This window comes from Dysidea avara, chromosome 6 (assembly GCF_963678975.1).
Source record: "Dysidea avara chromosome 6, odDysAvar1.4, whole genome shotgun sequence".
Taxonomy (NCBI): Eukaryota; Metazoa; Porifera; class Demospongiae; order Dictyoceratida; family Dysideidae; genus Dysidea; species Dysidea avara.
Window position 1 is genome coordinate 22851112 of NC_089277.1, and position 21354 is coordinate 22872465.

The 21354-nt window shown below is 37.4% G+C and overlaps 1 protein-coding gene and 1 long non-coding RNA gene across 20 annotated transcripts in view; one reads left to right on the forward strand and one right to left on the reverse strand.

Moving 5' to 3' along the window:
• The window catches only part of LOC136258576 (uncharacterized), a 291117-nt gene that overhangs the window by 165533 nt on the left and 104230 nt on the right, over positions 1-21354 (reverse strand). The window lies entirely within an intron of this gene.
• Positions 26-2864, forward strand: LOC136258900 (uncharacterized). 17 transcript variants are annotated; one of them, XR_010703110.1, is made up of 16 exons: positions 26-146; positions 201-462; positions 521-616; positions 671-778; positions 834-946; positions 1002-1102; positions 1158-1270; positions 1329-1410; positions 1470-1579; positions 1631-1893; positions 1952-2047; positions 2102-2209; positions 2265-2389; positions 2445-2540; positions 2592-2684; positions 2740-2864. It is a non-coding gene; the product is annotated as an uncharacterized lncRNA (long non-coding RNA). The 17 variants fall into 17 exon arrangements; XR_010703099.1 differs by having other exon boundaries at positions 201-300; positions 354-462; positions 2265-2540; XR_010703098.1 differs by having other exon boundaries at positions 201-300; positions 358-462; positions 2265-2540.

The following is a 21354-nucleotide window of genomic DNA, read 5'->3' on the forward strand; positions in this document are numbered from 1 at the left end:
AATTTCTTGTTATACTTTTTATTGTCAACATTAGCTGGTCAACTGACAGAGAGTAGTGTTCAGCATTGAACGAGGAGTGTACAATTGAAGCCAGTCTTGTCATAGAATATTTGTTCAAGGATGAATAACAAACAAGCAATAAAAAGGTGATAGCTTGTTAGTAAAATTCCTTTGTTATCCTTTTGTATTGTCAACGTTAGCCAGTCAACTGACAGACGGGCAGTAACAAGGAGTGCACAATTGAAACCAGTCTAGTCACAGAGGATTGTTCAAGGATGAATAACAGACAAGCAAAAAAATGTGATAGCTGGATTGTAAAATTTCCTGTTATACTTTTGTATTGTCAATGGTAGCCAGTCAAGTGACAGGGGCAGTGTTCAGCACTGAACAAGGAGTGCACGATTGAAACTAGTCTTGTCACAGAGTATTTGTTCAAGGATGAATAACAGACAAATAGAATAGGTAAGAGCTTGATAGTAAAAATTCTTGTGTTATACTTTTGTATTTTAACTTTAACCAGTCAACTGACAGAGAGGTAGTGTTCAGCACTGAACTAAGAGTGTACAATTGAAGCCAGTCTTGTCACAGAGGAATTGTTCAAGGATGAAGAAAAAAGGTGATGGCTTAGCTGTAAAATTTCTAGTGTTATACTTTTTGTTGTCAACATTAGCTGGTCAACTGACAGAAAGCAGTGTTCAGCATTGAATGAAGATTGTACAATTCAAGTCAGTCTTGTCACAGGAATTGATCAAGGATGAATAGCAGACAAGCTAAAAAGGTGACAACTTGATTGTGAAGTTTCTTGTGTTATACTTTTGTATTGTCAATGTTAGCCAGTCAACTGACAGAAGGGCAGTGTTCATCAATGAACGAGGAGTGCATAATTGAAGCCAGTCTTGACACAGAGTATTTATTGAAGGATGAATAACAAACACGCAATAAAAAGGTGATAGCTTGATTGTAAAATTTCCTGTGCTATTCTTTTGCATTGTCAATGTTAGCCAGTCAACTGACAGAGGGGCAGTAATGAGGAGTGCACAATTGAAACCAGTCTAGTCACAGAGGAATTGTTCAAGGATGAATAACAGACAAGCAAAAAAATGTGATTACTTAATTATAAAATTTCCTGTGTTATACTTTTGTATTGTCAATGGTAGCCAGTCGAGTGACAGGGGCAGTGTTCAGCACGTACTGAATAAGGAGTACACAATTGAAGCCAGTCTTGTCACAGAGTATTTGTTCAAGGATAAATAACAGACAAGCAGTATAGGTGATAACTTGATAGTAAAAGTTCTTGTGTTATACTTTTGTATTGTAACATTAACCAGTCAACTGACAGGGGCAGTAACAAGGAGTGCACAATTGAAGCCAGTCTGGTTATGGAGGAATTGTTCATGGAAGCAAAACAAGGTGATAGCTTGGTTATTAAATTTCTTTTGTTATACTTTTGTATTGTCAACGGTAACCAGTCAACTGACAGACAGGTAGTGTTCAGCACTGAACGAAGAGTGTACAATTGTAGCCAGTCTTGTCACAGAGGAATTGTTCAAGGATGAAGAAAAATGGTGATAGCTCAATTGTAAGATTTCTTGTGTTACAGTGTATACTTTTTATTGTCAACGTTATCCAGTCTACTGACAGAGGGGCAGTGCTCAGCATTGAATGAGGATTGTACAGTTGAAGCCAGTCTTGTCACAGAGGAATTGTTCATGGATGAAAAAAAAAGGTGATGGCTCAACTGTAAAATTTCTTGTGTTATACTTTTTGTTGTTAACATTAGCTGGTAAACTGACAGAAGGGCAGTGTTCAGCATAGAACGAGGAGTGTACATTTGAAGCCAGTCTAGTCACAGAGTATTTGTTCAAGGATGAATAGCAAACACGCAATAAAAAGGTGATAGCTTGATAGTAAAAATTCTTGTGTTATACTTTTGTATTTTAACGTTAACCAGTCAACTGACAGAGAGGTAGTGTTCAGCACTGAATGAAGAGTGTACAATTGAAGCCAGTCTTGTCACAGAGGAATTGTTCAAGGATGAAGAAAAAAGGTGATGGCTCGACAGTAAAATTTCTTGTGTTATACATTTTGTTGTTAACATTAGCTGGTCAACTGACAGAGAGCAGTGTTCGGCATTGAATGAGGATTGTACAATTCAAGCCAGTCTTGTCACAGGAATTGATCAAGGACGAATAGCAGACAAGCTTAAAAGGTGACAACTTGATTGCGAAGTTTCTTGTGTTATACTTTTGCATTGTCAACGTTAGCCAGTCAACTGACAGAAGGGCAGTGTTCATCAGTGAACGAGGAGTGCATAATTGAAGCCAGTCTTGTCACAGAGAAATTGTTCAAGGATGAATAACAGACAAACAAAAAAGATGATGGCTCAATTGTAAAATTTCCTGTGTTATACTTTCTATTGTCAACGTTAGCCGTTCAACTGACAGAGGGGCTGTGTTCATCATTGAATGAGGAATATAAAATTGAAGCCAGTCTTACTACAGAGGAATTGTTCAAGGATGAATAACAGACAAGTGAAAAAGGTGATACTTCGATTGTAAAAAAAAATTGTGATGTAGTTGTGTCACTGTTAGTCAGTCGGTTGACAGAGGGACAGTGTTCAAGGACGATTAACAGACTTGTAACTGAGGTGTTGCTTAAGGATGAATAAAGGCCAAGCAAAAAAGGTGATAGCTTGATTGTTAAATTTCTTGTGTTATACTTTTGTATTGTCAACGGTAGGCAGTCAACTGATAGAAGGACTGTGTTCAGGATTGCCAAAATTGAAGCTAGTCTTCTCACAGAATGCAGAAGCAGTGTTTGAGACCAATGAAGTTGACTTCAATTCGCTGGACACATGAAATGTTGCTGAGATTATTTACATTTATTCAATTTAATTAATTAAATGTTCGCTTTAAATTATTAGAAGCGCGTTATACAAACGAATAAATTCCGGCGTTATTGTGCCAACGGATTCTTTCAGTAATTGTCAGTAACAACGGAGTGAAACACTAGCTTTTCCTTCAGAGCGACGAAGATTCTCTGCCAGTCCAACGGCCACTCCGTGTGATATTTGTGCCACTACGGCCGGTTGACGATTGTTGTATTGTCGGCGACACGGACGAACGTGTATCCTAGATTTAGCGAGGTAAGCGGAGTGAATCTATCAATAATACTTCCCCGTTATTTCGATATGTTTTTCCTGTGTAATGACAACATTGGGTGCTTTGGGAAGCATTTCGGTAATGAAGATAATGTCAGGGGGGTGATTGCGTGTAATTTGAACTGAAAGAAGGTCTCGCTTATTTAAAAACTGATCAGCATTTGTGTATAAAACTATTAACTTATTAATATCTACTGTTACTGAAGCACTATCAACACCATCATCTGGAAAACTGATTGGAATTTTGGCTAGTCAAAGAAGCAGAAGACTTATTGGAATTCTGGCTTGTAGAAGGAGATAGACGGAGATGCCGCTTTAATACCACACCATCACGAATTAATAAACTGGTTTCACCATTGGCACGTCTTTGTCTTAACTCATCTACTGCCTTCTTGTGCTTAATACACTCTGGTTTTGTTGTCTGGCATGATAAAAACTTTATTGTACTGTTCATGGCATCGTAGAAAGTGTGAATGGGAGATCAAGTAGTTCTTTTCATCTATATCCTCTACAGTTAAGAGTAGGGGCCTGTGTTTGTTGGTAATCTTTTGTCCCAAACGAATTGCTTTGGAAATACTAATATCTAGTTTGAACACAGCATCACTTAAGGTCTGGAAAGCCTTAATATTAGCCTTTCGATTGGAAAGTTGTACACCATTAAATTCAGCTTCCTACATTCTCTATATTTCATTTCATTAACAATAGCTAAAGCACTATTGGATGGTGGAATGGATGGGACATCAATTTCCATGTTGGTTACTGACTCAACATATTTTGAGGACATAGGCTGCACAGAATTCTGTAGTGTTTGTTGCTTGTTAGCCAAGTCAGCAATTTTCTGATTTAGATCATTAAGTTTTTCAGTTAAAAAATTCTGTTGCATAGTAATTTGTGACTGGGTAGGTTCTTCAATACTAGTACTGTTGCCAGTAGGACTATCTGACCCATTAAAAAAGTTAAACAATAGTTGCTTTATCCTACTTGTACAATTGTTCGTTTCACAATAGTAGACTAAATTATTCACGCTTCCCAGCACAACATTCATATTACCATATACTTCATCAGATATGTTTTCACACGCAGCATGAATCCAAGAACCACAAAGGTCACATTGGATGGCCTTACTATCTGCTCCTAGTTCATCATTACACTTTATACAACATCCTCCAGGTAGAGTACGCAAGGATTCGCCTCGCTTCTGTGGCGAAACACTAAGGGGTCGCTTTCTCGATCGCTTCTGTAAGACTTCAGCGTCTGGAGCGGTAGACTCCGACGTAGACTCTTCATTAACACTGTCAGACATACTTCACCAGTCGGCAGGAATCCTTCACGAAAAAGAAACACAGAAATACTCAAAACTGGTATCCAAGGTGTTTCTCGAGGTCAGTTTAGGTGAAGAATGATACTAATTTACTCCAATTCGAATCAAGGACTCGAGAAGAAGAGAAGGAAAGTCGCAAACCACTCGCATCAGCAAAATTTTTATTTTTTTTTACAATGTAAAAATACAGCACTTGTAGAAATGTGACTGTTCTATTAGAGTGATTGACTGCTCTATTAGAGTATCTCGATCTACTTCAAGCATTGACTAATACAAGCGGAGAAGCCACGCTCCTGCCCATATCAATAGGAGCTCTTGTGAAATTAAATGAGAATAGTAGAGAAATGGCAAGTATGTGCAGAGACAATAGAGGGGCGCGTAATTATGTCGTGTTGGAAATAAACGCCTTTAAAAATTATTATTATTATTGGTTAAATAAAACACATTAAAGCATACACACAATGAAACAACAGTATTTTATTATTTATTTATGATTACTGGGCAGTCAGTATAGCTGGTGTGCCCAGGAAAAAAAAGGGAATCACAGTATTAGGTACAATTATATACTAACTAATGTGGTGTTTATTTTTTGTAAAGTGTGATATTAAGTTAGTTGTAAACTCATCATAGTTTGTCATCTCCATAATAAATACAGGCAGTTCATTCTATTCTTTGATTGATCTTGAGTAAAATGATTGTTGATAAGATGTTGTTGATGGTGTGGGCAGGATAAAATGCAAGGGATGATAGTGTCTTGTTTGTCTCTCTACAGATTGATAACATGGGGGAATTGATAGGGATATGTCTTGATGGAGGATTTTGTGGAGCAGTTGCAGTCTAGATATCTTTCGTCGTGTCCGTAGGGTAGGCCAGGATAGTTGATTTAATATTTGTGTCACGGAGCTAGTTCTGTTATAATTACTGATGACCCACCTGGCTGCTCTTTGCTGGATTTTTTCCAATTTGTCATGGTAAGATATGCCTGTGCTTTTACTTCTCTTGAACAATCACTCAGATTACGCTTTATAAAATTTAAACTATTAGATGCTTTCTTAGCTATGTTTGATATGTGTGACGACCATGACAATGTCTTATTCAACATGATCCCCAGGTAGTGATGCTGGTCAGTTTCTTTTAGGAAAGAATTATTAAGTGTATAGTGATGAACTATTGGTGTTAGGGATCTGCTACATCGAATTAGTGCACATTTTGTAACATTTAGTCTAAGCTGCCATATTTTGACCCAATGTGAGATTTGATCTAGGTCTTGTTGGAGAATGATGGTGTCTTCTGGAGAGTTAATAACTCTGTACAAAAGACAGTCGTCTGCAAATATTCGTAAAGGTGACTTTATGTTGGTGGTGATGTCATTTATGTACAACAGGAACATAAGAGGACCGAGGACTGTGCCCTGAGGGACACCAGATGTTACAGCTACTGAGCTAGATGTTATACCATCAAGAAGGATTTGCTGGGTGCGGTTGGAAAGCCATGCCTTAATCCAGTTATAAGTGTCATTCTGAATTCCATAAAAATGAAGTTTGGTAAGGAGTCGTTGATGGGGAACAGTATCGAAAGCTTTAGCAAAGTCGAGAAGGATTACATCAACTTGCTTCCGGTGATCGAGGGCATATGATATGTCTTCTGTTAGTGTTAGTAACTGGGTGACACAGGAATGATTTGCTCGGAACCCATGTTGATTCTCTTTGAGAATATTGTTGTTGTTTAAGTGATTCATGATGTTGTGATATATGATGTGCTCAAGGACTTTGGAGCAAATAGATGTCAGAGAGATGGGCCTATAGTTAGAAGCATCATCACATCTTCCTTTTTTGTGAACTGGACATATGTTAGCTGTAAGCCAGTCTTTAGGTAAAATACCTGTTGTGAATGATTTGGTGAATATCACTTTTAGCACTGGAGAGATTTCTTCAGCACAGTTTTTAAGAATATAGGGAGGAATACGATCAGGACCACTTGCTTTATTTACTTGAAGATTACAGAGTGCTTGCTGTATTCCATTTAAGGAGAATGTGATATCAGACATGATGGGAAATGAATTTCCAGTATCAGAAGATGTGGCCATTGTTGGAATATTTTCGATATCTTCATGAGTAAAAACTGACTTAAACTGTTTGTTGAGTGCTTCAGCCTTGCTTAAGGTATCTGTGTGGGGAGACCCATCAATCATGATTGTGGAGATTGCATTAGTGTCTTTTCTTTTTGCTTTTATATACTTCCAGAATTGTCTTTTGTTCCCACCAAAGGAGTTGTCAAATAGTCTTCCATAGTAATTATTGTTGCAGTAAATATGACAATTAAACAAAAAGGAATATATCTGTCACAATTGTGAATAAGATGTCTCATCAATAGCCGATCCATCTGCCAAACTTAGTGATCTCCATTTCGTTCGTGATCCACGCACACATAATAAGGCTGCTCGAATAATTGCAAATGATAATCGTGCCCTCACATATCCCATCACAACACTATAATTCTTTTCCCATTTAACTGATAGAGAGTCTGCAAGCCTGCGAAAAAATAATCAGCCTCTGAGCCAAATAAACCATCTACAGAAAAGCACAGAGGCGTGAAACTGGCACGACGCGCCAGACAAGCAGCACCATACTTCCTCCTTTTCTCAACTTCAGCAGTACGAAGGACAGCCTGAGGTGGACGAGATTGATATGAAGGCTTCAGAGATAAAAAATACTGATTATTATTATTATTATTAATGGACAAAAATTGCTTGGCAGTGCAAGACTGTCAAGCTAGGCAGCAGGCCTTTGAGAGTGTCCATATCTTGTTGTTCTCCATAAATCATCAAGATTCTTCTTAAATAATGCTACGGTTGGTGCAGAAATAACATCTGCTGGAAGAGAATTCCACAAACTAACTACTCTGTTGGTGAAAAAATTATGCCTCACTAGCAGCCGAGATCGAAATTTAAAGAGTTTACGGTGGTGACTTCTGGTGGTATCCGTATTACTCAAAGTGAAAAATGAGGTAGGGTTGATGTCATAGTAACCATTCAATATCTTGTAGATCTCAATTAGATCTCCCCTTTGATGTCTACAGTACAGTGAATATAAACCAAGTCTCTCTAGACGAGTTTCGTATGGTAAATCAAATAAACTAGGTAATAACTTGGTGGCACGTCTCTGTACTTTCTCTAGGAGATCAATATCTTTCGCTAAGTAAGGGCTCCAGACCTGGATGCAATACTCCAAGTGAGGTCTGGCATACATTTTGTGCAAAATAGTCAACAAGTCAACAGAAAGAAGTTTGAAGGACCTTCTTAGCAAACCAAGACCTTGCATAGCTTTTGCTGCAGCCTTACGACACTGTAGAGATGGTTTCAGGTCTTCAGTGCACCAAATACCAAGATCTTTTTCTTCTTGCACTTCTGTGATTTCAAAGGGTAAGTTGGTGGAACTGTCCAGCATAGAGTAGGTGAACGGAGCAGAGTTACCAATCCGTATCAGCTTACATTTAGCTATATTGAACCGAAGCAACCATCTGTGGGACCACTGCAACAATCAGTCAACATCACTTTGCAGCCTAAGGTGATCATCAAAGCTCTGAATAACAGAATAGATTTTTGTGTCATCAGCAAACATTCTTACATTACTTTCGATAAGGTCTGGGATGTCATTAACATACAATATAAACAACAGGGGCCCTAAAACAGACCCCTGGGAGACTCCACTCACCACCTGAGCCCAAGATGACAAGTGACCATTCAACACAACTCTCTGGAAGCGGTTGGAAAGAAAGTTTGATAGCCACAAAGACAAATTACCAAGAACACAAAATGCTTCCAACTTAGAGATCAATCTATGATGAGGTACAGAATCAAATGCCTTACTGTAGTCTAGAAATATGACATCAATGCCAAATCCTTGATCCAAAGCAGAAGTCCACTCTTCAAAAGTTGATAACAAGTTAGTAAAGCAGGACTTCCTGTTAACAAAACCATGTTGCTCACCATTAAGTATGCCTTGTCCATCAAGAAAGGTTACCAATTCAGAACATATAATAGATTCCAGGATCTTAACAACTAAAGATGTCAAACTAATTGGCCTGTAGTTGGAAGCTTGGTTACTTTGACCCTTTTTAAAAACAGGAACAACGTGTGCCTGTTTCCACTCATCAGGGAGGACACCGCTAGATAAGGATTGAGAATACAGAATGGCTAAAGGTACATAAGTGTGTTAGCACAAGCTTTTAAGATGTAAGAATGTATACCATCTGGGCCAGGAGCTTTGTTAACCTTGAGCTCAAGTAGCTTCTGAAGAACTATTGACTCTGTTATGTCAATATCACTAATACTATCTTCTATTTATATTACTACTAAATATTTAAGCGCACCAGATGTGATGTTTGCGAGGCTGTTGTCGCATCGCTTGTCTTCTCGTGTTGAAGGGATTAAGTGCCACTGAGACACAATTGGTGAGTCTAACTATATATTATGTATCTGTGTTGTAAAACTTAATTGTAAAAAGGCGATTAGCGCATACCATGATAAAATGTGTTTGTACCTCGATTTGTACAGTAGTCTCTCATGATTATTAGAGTGGTAACACCTGACATCATAGTCGTTACATAATCACTTCCTCAGGGCAGAAAATGTATGCATAGGAGTTTACTTTGCCTGAGAGTGCTGAGACTGTCTTTCTCCACGTTGTCAGGAACAAGATATTTAAGTAGTGCAGGTTAGTTTGATCCATGCTGGGCGAGTTATGGTTGATAATTGTGTGGGCACAAGGATTTTGACACTTGAAAAGTGCGATAGAAGATTCCTACAACATTTATATTCGACAAACTGACATACAATGGTTCATTATTGTTCATTCTTTCTTACTGAAGTGTTGTTTAGTGACAATGGCTTTCTGGAGTTGAGCCCAAACTAACTGCTGTTTTATCCTTTTAAACCTGGTAATTCCTTCATCACAAGACTGGACAGAGTTTGCCTCTGAGTCCACTGTTTGAGCATTTATTATTGATTTATATTATTATCAAAGCTAGCTAGCTACCTTTTAACCAACCTGATGCCCAAGTGCTGTTTTTCATCATGTTTCCCAGCTTCTGATCTATGTCCTGAGTAAGTTTCATGCCGAATGGAGTACCAGAAGCCAAGTTGCAGCCTCTTGAAGGTGCTCCGCCATTGAATTTGCCCCAATTTTTCCCCGCGAAAGTTGCGGTTACGCATTTTAACGTAATATAGTGACGTAAAAGTTATTGCTCTATTGGATCTGGGTAAACATTTTACTGCTATATTTAGAGGTTGCAGCATTTGTATATCTTAGTATCTTAATAAATAATCCTCCATGATCATTAATCACTAATAGTACAGTGAAAACTGGTCATTATTCAGGTACGGAAAAAATTTCTGACCTAGCTTATTAAGGAGGTGGCTGCATTTTGTGGCCTTAAAATGGTAAGAAGCATGCTGTTCTAACTGGCTATAGAGATGGATTTAATGTGAACAGCATATGAAACAGTGAGAGCTGGCAGCAAGGTGGCAGCCAATCTGTTAGAGCACCAAAGGCACTGCTTCAGACATAGGCAGTTGCCTGTCAGTCTAACGTGTAAAAATTTTCACTTTTGGTCCTTATAAGCAGTGATGAAGTCATTATCCATAGGATAGGATATATTTTTCAGAGTATCCCTTCAGTTCTACTATATAGTAGCCAAGCATAAGATGAACATAACACAGCATTCCAGTGGTTTAGTGGCGACCACAACACTGCCTGAGTTAAACTGTGGTGAGATTTGTGACTACCAGAAGCCCTGGAATGCCTTCAGCACATGAAATACCAAAATTAATATCTAATGCCTGGCTTTCATCCACAGTGGACCTGTCTTGGTGGCCACTTGTACAGAAGGGAAACAGCTGCCACACAGTTTAGCAAGCAAAACAGTTGCCATACCTTTTAATTATCAATTTTTAAAATTTTGAGCAAAATTGTGCGTGCAAGCGAGTACAATGTTGTGCTTCAGCAGTGCTGTGTATATGGTAGCCATATCAGATACTGCCTAGCAGTGACACATCGTGAGTATTTAAGTCATAATGCATTACTATCTAAATACAATTCCTGAATGTGTCATTTTGTGTACTGAGCAATCTGCCACAAGAGGTTATGTGAGTAAGGTTTCAGCGTATATTGTTAACCATTAATATTATTCACCATTGTTAACCGTATGTACAGTGAAACCTCACTTAGTGGCCACCTCTTTAATAAGACCACCTCATTATATTGGCCACCTATAGAAGGTTCCAAATATAGATAAACAGTACTTTATGACATCATTTATAAGGCCACCTTGTTATTCAAGCCAATTTATTATTTTTGCTGTCCCTATTAATGAGGTTTCACTGTACTTATGTGCATTTTTATTTTTTTGTAACTTTCTTCAGGTTTACTGATGGGCACTATGAAGCATTGTTGACTGGTCCATGCATAATGTGGTGACTTGAAATGCTAAAACGGTATGTAGCATGTCTTGTATGCACATGTTGTAATGTGTTGTAATGTGTCCACACATCTTAGAAATAATTATAACTGTATTCTCTATAAATACTCAGTTCCATTGTGCCATTGGGTCATAAGTGGATTGAGTACGGATCATCCAGGACAATTTGGGTCACATTTTGTCCTGGCCAAGTGGATCTCATCCACTGACAGAATATACAAGATCAGATTACTTGCATAAATTACGGTGGAACTTGTTTATTGCCACCTTTGGCTTTTCAAGAGAGGTTGTCTTTCTATACTGGTGGCCATTAAGACAGGTTGTACTGATGGAGTGTGCATACTAGAGATGCAACACTTAGTGTCGTTTGATAGTGATACAATGGAGACTATGTATTATTGCATTTAAATACTGTACTATTATATTGCAACTCTAGCACATATTTATAACAAGAATGTTTGTTTACTGTTTAGACATACTGGAGCCACACCCACTTATCTGGATTCTACAAAATTATGGAGTCATACCAACTTGTTATGACTGCACTTGCTCGTTACTCCCACTGTGTTTGGATGAATATACATGCTGTTGTGTGAGACTTGCTACCATGGCGGGCCACTGGAGTTGAATTTCATAGTAGTTATATCACAGTCATTGTTGTACAATTCTTACATTATTGTTGTGAAAACTTTTTGGTATTCATGTTTCCTATGTATGTTGTAAGTACATGTGTAATTTTGTGTGGGGGTGGTATAGAATGCATGGTGACAATTGTAAAATTTTCAGGTGGTTTTGCTCATTTCCTTTTAGGCTAGCTATATGTGCTAATTATTCACAGCTTGTGTCAACAACTGGTAACCGCAGTTGTGCTCTGTGTCATTCTTTAAGGTGTGCCCTTAGAGAGCAAATTATGTGGGGGCGGCTAATTTCAAATCGAACGATGGTATGCAGCACCATAGATTATACACTATATATAATATATGGCAGCGAACTTCTTTGTGGCTACATGCACTGAGTAACTACATAGAGCGCCAGTTCATCAATAATCAGTGACCGCAGTTGTGCTCTGCGTCATTCTTTAAATTCCGAGTTAAATTCTTACTGAGAGCAAATTACGTGGGGGCGACTAAATTCAAATTTCAAACTAGCCATTCTCGAAAACATATGTTTCAATCTCAACGAAAATTTTAGAACAGTTTAAAGACACATTGCCCTACATGCCAAGCGAGTATTGCGGAAAACAACAATATGGGATTTGTATTTGGCCTCTAGGTCGACTGAGGACGACTGAAACTCCGTTTAGTGCTGAAATTACGACTGTAGGGTAATGATCTATGGTGAAATCAATGATGCGAATCTTGAGGCGATAGTACTGAAACGATAGCAGGGCAATCAATGTTCGGAATGCACTAAGGAACGCAAGACATGCACCTGCAGTTGCATCTAACCGCATGCGAAAAAAAAACCAACAAAAACGAAACATCCCCTTTCATGTCGGCAATCTCGATCACAAAACAATGGGCATGGATTTGCTTCACTGCTTGTGTGGTAGTTTCTAGTGACACAATAAGTTTAACTCTAGAGTTTCAGAGCGATAGCGTAAATGACGGGTGAGTTATAGGCAAGCCAAATTTGACAACGTTCGTTCCTGTAAAATCCTCACGTGTAGTGGTCGCGTCATTTATTGTCTGCGGCACACATTTCTGCTTACTGGTCGCGCAACTCACTACCGTGAGTCTTGATTGCAGTATCTCAAGCTTACAAGCATGTGTGACTGCTCTATTAGAATTTTCGTACATTTTGACTGCTCTATTAGAGTATCTTGATCTTTAGTCACCATTTCCTATAATCATATGTGAACGGATTTGCAAAAAGGAGTCTTCCACACACATCCAATTTTCCAACTTCAACAGTTCTTAACTTCAGATCGGAAAGAACTATTGTCTTAACATTTGTGACCTAATTTTAGAAAACCGTCGATATCCGCACAATTTTCATAATGCATTTTAATTATTCTTTGTTTTCTACAGGGACAGAGGAATGGACTAGCAAAGTTTCAGTTTCACAAGTTATAAGCAGTGTTGGAAATACAGGACTATAGGCAGCCGGACGAGCAAATAAATTGATATGTACAGAAGCTATCGAGAAAAGAATCTACAGGTGCTTACATAAACCATCATAACTTACTGATACAATGGCGTACAGAATTGACTCATAGCTCATTGTGTTCGCCATGAATTTGTGCATCCACCAAGGTATAGGTTTTGTCCCAGGCATGCTTTTGTGTTCGAGAAGGAAGGCAAATTACTGAAAAATGATCGTCGGTAAATTCTTTCGTCACCGTATCTTAAAACAACATCTGTAACTTTGAAATCCTTTCGTGTATGGAGATGAAACAAAGATTTTTGTATTGCCTTTGAACAGGCGAACGCGATGATAGCCAGTATTTATCCATTGGTGGCTTAATTCGCCCACCAGTGAGGCGATACAAACTTGCACAAATTATTTTCTGGAGCTTGCGTTTTTTACCCATAGTTTTTAAATGCATTTTATTACTTCATTTATTTATTATTACAGCATACATACAACAAGATACGTACAGTATAAACATTGCCCTTTAAAATCTAGTGTATGCTGAAGGTCCATACAAAGTACTATTGTGCATATATCGACGATTTTCCAAAATTCCCGACACATTTTGTCAGAAGTGAGCACCAACATAGCTTAGAATTTCAGGGTAATATGTTACTTGAACACTAAGTTATAGTCTCCCAACTTTACAAAATTGGATGTATGTGGATGTGTGTGGATTTCCATCAATTCGCTCTTTGCTTTTACCAACGCATTTTCCAAAAAAAAATTGCATGCAAAATCGGCACATCCCTAGCCTTAGGGAATTGTGCCTGCATAATTTTGAGCTAATGATGGCTTCAAAGAATTGGGAAATATCCTAGCATTTGAAGTGATTTAAGAGCATAATTTGCATAAATACAATTTCATATAAGTCGAGATTGGGATACTCTAATACAGCAGTCAACAACTCTAATAGAACAGTAAGTAGAATAATCTTTACTTTATTGTTTACTAGTAACTAAGCAACTTGTTAGCTAAAAGATAGCTTTCCTGTCTAATAGCACAGGATGCTCCAAAATATTCTATTGTGGATGCTTTTGAAGGTAAGAAATTGGTGTAAAACGTGTGAAAATTTAGTGCACATTGCTTACACCATTGGCAAGCTACAACACACTGAATACTTAAAACCTGCATTTCTCGATACTTTTGAGTAGGCATTAAGACACTTCAATGTTGAAGAGAAAATGATAAGTTTATTATGTTTTATAAGATGCTAACTTAGGGGCGGATCTAGGATTTCAGAAAGGGGGATGCTAACATAATGGTTGGTTGGCTATGAAAAGTGACAATTGGTTAATACAACTAGCTATAGTGTGTGAAGCATGTTCTATCAAGGTGAGTCTACATGGGGGCATGCCCCATAGAAAATTTTTGCAATTTAGCCTATTCAGTATTAAAATTTGGCAATATTTTTACTGCCATTGTGAGTCAACTAAGTGCAATAATAACACCATTATTCCAGAACAGTTGTAGCTACTAGCTGCCATATAAGGACACAGCCAGTAACTAAAAATATCAAGACACAAGCTAGTGTGTCGTGCGGAACAAGAAGCCGGCGCGCAATACCCGTGAGTATATTGACAGGAAGAAAGAAAACGCAATTTTCGCAACTCCGTAGCTCTGTGCTTCCTTGATGAAACAAGACGATTTTTGTTGTGGACACTCCCTCCAACTTCAGCACTCCACATTCCAAATTGGAGCGAAATCACTTCAAGCATTCCCGAGATATGCGACTTCAAAAATTGGCTTAGTTTCTTCGTTTTTTTTCTTATTTTTCTTCCTCTTTTCGCACACTTACAAAAACTGCTATAAAACGCGAACACAATATCCGATTGCCTTGAAATTTGGCACACAGAAGGGGGTATAAAGGCGCATCTCGGTACCAACTTTGGCTAGAATACGATACACAAGAAAGGAGTTATGATCGATTATTCACGAAAATTAACGCCAATATGTTGTCACGCCTACAGGGTAAACCGCGTATGGGAAGAAGCTGAAAATCGGTGGGTGAATGAGTTAACTATTGAACCTCAAACCTTTTGCGGTTTGATAGAAATCGAGCCAAAACCCAGGAAGATACAACGAAAAAACCAACAGTGTGTAACAATTACACAATTGAGATTAGCTAATTTTTTTCCCCTGGCTGGATGGACTGCCCTTGCCTACCACCCCCAGCACAAAGAAATCACGTGCTGGACAACTGAATAAAAAGGACCAGATCGAGATTAGCTAATAAAAAAACGATTGCTTGCCACGCCTACCAGATAAATCGCTTGGGCTAATGTTTTGAAAATCGTTTTACAGATGGAGTAATCATCTTAGAAAGGCTCTTCAATGGTGTAGAAGAATCAGACTTAAAGCCACGGAGTTATAAAACGAAATCCAACTTGGTGCAGCGAGTGCGAGATCGAGATACTCTAATAGAGCAGTCATCCTAATAGAGCAGTCACCCTGAAGAGAATTCAAGAGATCAGCTAGAAAAAAGTAACCTGTAGAGAGATCAGCTACAAACAATTCACCCTGTAGAGAGATCAGCTAGAAGAAGTTAACTTGTAGGGAGTTCATGCAAGTATGGAAAGAGATACAGGTAGTTCAGCTAGAAGATATCATCTTGTAGAGTTCAGCTACAAAGAAATCTCGCTGTAGAGAGATCAGCTAGAAGAAGTTTCCGTGTAGAGAGTTCAGCTACAAACAAATCACCCTGTAGAGAGATCAGCTAGAAGAAGTTACCTTGTAGAGAGTTCAGTTACAAAGAAACCACCATGTAGAGAATTCAGCTTTAAACTAGTGACCTTGTAGAGACATCAGCTAAAAGAAGTTACCTTGTAGAGAGTTCAGCTACAAAGAAACCATCATATAGAGAGTTCAGCTGCAAACAAATCATCTGTAGAGAGTTCAGCTACAAACAAATCTCCCTGTAGAGAGATCAGCTAGAAGAAGTTTCCTTGTAGAGAATTCAGATACAAACAAATCACCCTGTAGAAAGATCAGCTAGAAGAAGTTACCTTGTAGAGAGTTCAGCTACAAAGAAACCATCATGTAGAGAGTTCAGCTGCTAACAAATCACCTGTAGAGAATTCAGCTACTAACAAATCTCACTGTAGAGAGATCAGCTAGAAGAAGTTTCCTTGTAGAGAGTTCAGCTGCAAAGAAATCACTCTGTAGAAAATTTAGCCATTATCAAATTGCCCTGTAGAAAGATCAGTTAGAAGAAGTTACCTTGTAGAGAGTTCAGCTACAAAGAAACCATTTGTAAAGAACTCAGCTGCAAACAAATCACCTGTACAGAATTCAGCTACGAACAAATCACCCTGTAGAGAGATCAGCTAGAAGAAGTTACCTTGTAGATAGTTTAGCTACAAACAAATCTCCCTGTAGAGAGATCAGCTATAGAAGAAATTACCGTGTAGAGAGTTCAGATGCAAAGAAATCACCCTGTAGAAAACTCAGCCACAAACAAATTGCCCTGTAGAAAGATCAGTTAGAAGAAGTTACCATGTAGAGAGTTCAGCTACAAAGAAACCATTCTGTAAAGAGCTCAGCTGCAAACAAATCACCTGTACAGAATTGAGCTACAAATAATTCACCCTGTAGAGAGAGCATCTAGAAGAAGTCACCTTGTAGAGTATTCAGTTACAATGAAACCACCATGGAGATTTTTGTAATCAATATAGTATTATATATATATATATATATATAATTTGTACTTCATCTTTTCTTCTTCCTGTGGAAAAGAAAAAAGATAGGTTTAAAAAGTCTCAAAGCCGGCGGATATACAAATACAAAAAGAAATGAAATCTAATCCAAAACAGCCAAGCTGTAAAAAAAGAGTGCGGCCCTGAGAAAGGCTATGGTGAAAAAAGATGTGAAATCCAAGGTGGCGGCCAAGAAATGGCTGTGATGGTATGTTAATGGTAAAAATATTAATAATGACAATTCAGGTGAATTTTGTGCTAATTGACCAAGCGGCACCAAAATTCACCTGAATTGTCGTTATTAAAATTTTTACCATTAACCTACCATCACAGCCATTTCTTGGCCACCACCTTGGATTTCACATCTTTTTTCACCATAGCCTTTCTCAGGGCCGCACTCTTTTTTTACAGCTTGGCGGTTTTGGATCAGATATTCTTTACACAAAGAACAGGAAGGAGAAGGACGCAGCTACACATGATCAATACTTGCCATTAATTTTGTGTTTGAAATACCTTAATTTAACAGTACATTAAATTTAGCAATTTTAGAGTTTGGTTTTTTGCTAATTGGTTACATCAATTCGTGAATTAATAAAATTTATATGGTAAATCCATTAATATGCAGTAGGGGTCATTAAAAAGTTTACACTCTGCTTGGTTTTAACAATATTTAAACCATTTGAATGGTTATAAAAGTACAATTAGTTTAATGTGACTATCTTTTTAACAATGCCACAGACATGCAGTAAATAGCACATCAAATATTGTTAAAACTATTGTTTTAACAATATGATTTGTCAAAATGGCTGTTTTAACAATACAAATTGTTAAAAATACAGTTTTAACAAATTTTTAATGATAGGATTTGTTAACATAATTGTTTTAACAAAACATATTGTGAGAGAGTTAAAATAGTTCATATCATTATTAACAAAATTGTAACAATACAGATTGTTATGACAAATTTCATAAATGTTTTGTTAAAATCGAAAATGTTTCACTATTGTTTTAACTATTGTTGAAACCGTAAACTTTTTTATGGCCCCTACTGTACAAGATTGCTAAATTTAGTGTATTGCTTGGCTCAATAGCGTGCTTTACAGTCTCATGGCTCAAACTATAATGTCCAAACAATAACAATAAAGAGAGGGTTTGATAGAGCAAGTATACACTCACCATGCAGTGTGTACAGTATGCATACGTAGAATTTTCCAGCTAGGGGAGTCTGGAGTGATGTTCCTTCTGGAAATTTTTGGAATATAGCTATCACAAAATTGAATCTGTAAGCTATTTTAAACCAAATACTCTATTGTACTGAAAGATTGTGGGGGTACAAGATGGATGAATTCAGTTATAAGCAATTTTAGAATAACAGTACTACACTTTTAAATGCTATTGGATTATAGGGCAATATATAATAGTGGATTGTCAAAGACATACACAGGATTGGATCTTCAGGTCACTGTAGAGATATAAAATATAAACAAAAATAACTTCAACTTTGTAGTATATATAGCCACAGACTGTTCTGTTACTATTTCAATCTGACTTTTTACAACTACATGGCCCCATCACCATGTAAATTTTTTTACAACCAGAATCCAAAGTCACCTACAATAGGTGACTTTTAAAAGTTTACATTTGGTTTTGTAAAGACCATTGTAATGTAATAGTTTTACAATGACCATTGTAATGGTAAAAACCAATCATATCGTAATTACTATCATGTTAACAATATGTTTACGTGTTTAAAACAAGTCTAGTTACTAGTTGCATGCACAAACACACACAAAGGGGCAAGAGCAAATTAAATATGTAACTACCAGCTGGCAACAAGCTTGATAACAGCAGGGGTAGTGAAATTTGTAACTTTGCAACTGTTATGTAGCAGTCAATTAACAATAGAATAGTTGTACAACATACAACACAGCACAAGCAATTGTAATTACTATAAGGAAATCGTAAAAATCAACGGTAATTACTAATAGTATTACCGACAGTATTACAATAATTCTTTTTGAACCATATGTAAACTTTTTAAAGTCTCCCTACTGTACATATACAACTATAGTACGTTCGTGTTGAGCTGAATCCTCAAAAACGATTAGTAACTTAAGATTGCTACATCGCACGGGCCTTCTGTATTGCTCGATACGTAGCACTTCTCATTCTGCTAAAAATATATTTTAAAAAGCACTTCATTCGAATGTAAGACACTCTAGTTATGACACTGTAAAGTTTCATCATACAATTTCAATGGGGAAGCCTCAAAAGTGCAGCTCTATGATGTTCATGTTTGTGGCGAAGCCAGACGTCACACTCCCGCCCTCAACACACATGATTGATTGATTGATTGATTGATTGATTGATTGATTGATTATAACTTTACAGTACTGCATACAAGTATAGAATAAGGGATGTACAATTAATAAAATCTTTAGGGTACAGTTCTGATTTTACCACCTGTTATGTAAGAGGCTGTAATACACTTTTGCAAAAAAATAAAACAGTTTTTGTGTGTGTAAAACAGAGTTGCATGAGTAGAAGAGCTGGGGCCACTGTTGCATTGTATTTAGAAGATAAGTGGCTCACTTATCTTCAGGGGAAAACCTCTTTCAGCCATTAAGAGGAAAAACCCAAATTATAACTGCTCAAGTACTTTTATCCAGCATAGGTAGGGTCCGCAACGCGAAAAATCGATATCCTCCAATCAACTACCTAACTATTGTCATGTGTTAGGCTAAGTGTAACTTAAATAACACCAGCGTGGCAGCCAAGTTGGTCACTTTCTTCTAGTAGAAAATGGTACAATTGTCTTAAAATCATGTGATTTTTTGTTGCAGCGGTTCGTAGGATTCTTCGTATGTCACGATATTCACTCTCAACATTGTTCAAGTAGTCTATCACCGACTTAATGGTTTGATTTTATTGGTCAGTTTCTGGTGGCAGCACGATCTGTGCAGCTTTTTGGCGACAAACAAAATGTTTATTCCTCTAGAGCACAGGAAAAGCAGAGCAGCAACTGCGCCGTGGGTCGGCAATGACCAGTACTAGGTAAAGTTCCTGCATGCGGAGTATGGTTATAATTGAAGCTTGTTAGCCATCTGGATGAGCCATCTATATGCTGAAATTTGGCCAAAACGATGTGAATTTTGCAAACAAATACCAGAATGGTTGATACATCAGTGAGATAGTTTCCAACAACAAGGATACGAAGCCTATAAACACCTACAAAATACGGCTATCTCGCCCAATAAACGCATAGAGCAATCCAATGCATGAAATAGGCACTCAAGTGATCGATTTAAAAATACAACCATAATCTATTCCAATGACATTAAATCGATTGGAATCAAGTGACAATCAGTTTGTGTGCATTATGTTCTGAATCTCAATTAGCCCACCAGTCTAAGACTCTCCCTATTATTATAATAATTGCAGGACTCTGAAAGAGTATACGTGCAATATAGTATGTAGTTAAGTTAAGTAGTTAAGTAGTTAATTAAGTATAAAAAGAATTATAAATTATAATTTGTTTAAGAAATCAGTAGCAGATCTACGGAATGCTTCAAAGGAATCCAAATTAACAACTGAGTCAGGTGAACTATTCCACAATCTGACAGTAGCTGGGAAGAAACTGAATTTGTGTATATCAATTCTTGAAAAAGGTGTTTGATATCTTCTATTGTGCCCTCTAGTAACAGTAGAAGATATCAAACAGAACCTTGCAATATCTTATAAACCTTGCAATATCTTATAAAACATCATCAGTCTACAGAACCTTGCAATATCTTATAAAACATCATCAGTCTACTTACTTATCTTCTAACCTCCAAGCTACACCATTTAAGCTCATTCAGGATACTGGTAACACTACTTGAAAAATCATAATCAGACACCACAAATCTGGCAGCACGTCGCTGAACACTTTCAAGCTTCTCAATGTTAGTCTTAGTATATGGTGCCCAAACTATTGATGCGTATTCTAGTATTGGTCTCACATACAAGAAATAGGCTTGGCTTCGTATTTGAGAATTACAATGATATAGATTACGCTTAAGAAGCGCCAATACACTATTAGCTTTTCTGCAAATAGTGGTAATATGTTTGTTAAAGTTCATCTTAGAGTCCAATATTACACCAAGGTATTTTGCGTGACTAACCATTCTTAGTTGATTATTGTACAGGAAATAGCTTGTGGGTTTTGGATTACTTAAAGTAACTTGTAATACTTCACATTTATCTGTGTTAAATGTCATCATCCATTTATTAGCCCACTCTTCAATTCGTAACAAATCCTCCTGTAAGAAACGACTATCATCTGTAGTATGTATTGGTCTATAGAGCAGACAATCATCAGCAAACAAGCCACAAGAAGATGATACACAATCAGGTAAGTCATTAATGTAAACTAAGAATAATAAGGGTCCGAGGACAGTGCCCTGGGGCACTCCACTAATAACATCGATGGGTGATGATTGAGAACCATTACAAGTAACATATTGTGTGCGGCTGCTCAAAAAGGATGAAGTCCATTCTAAGATCTCATGACGTATTCCATAATGCTG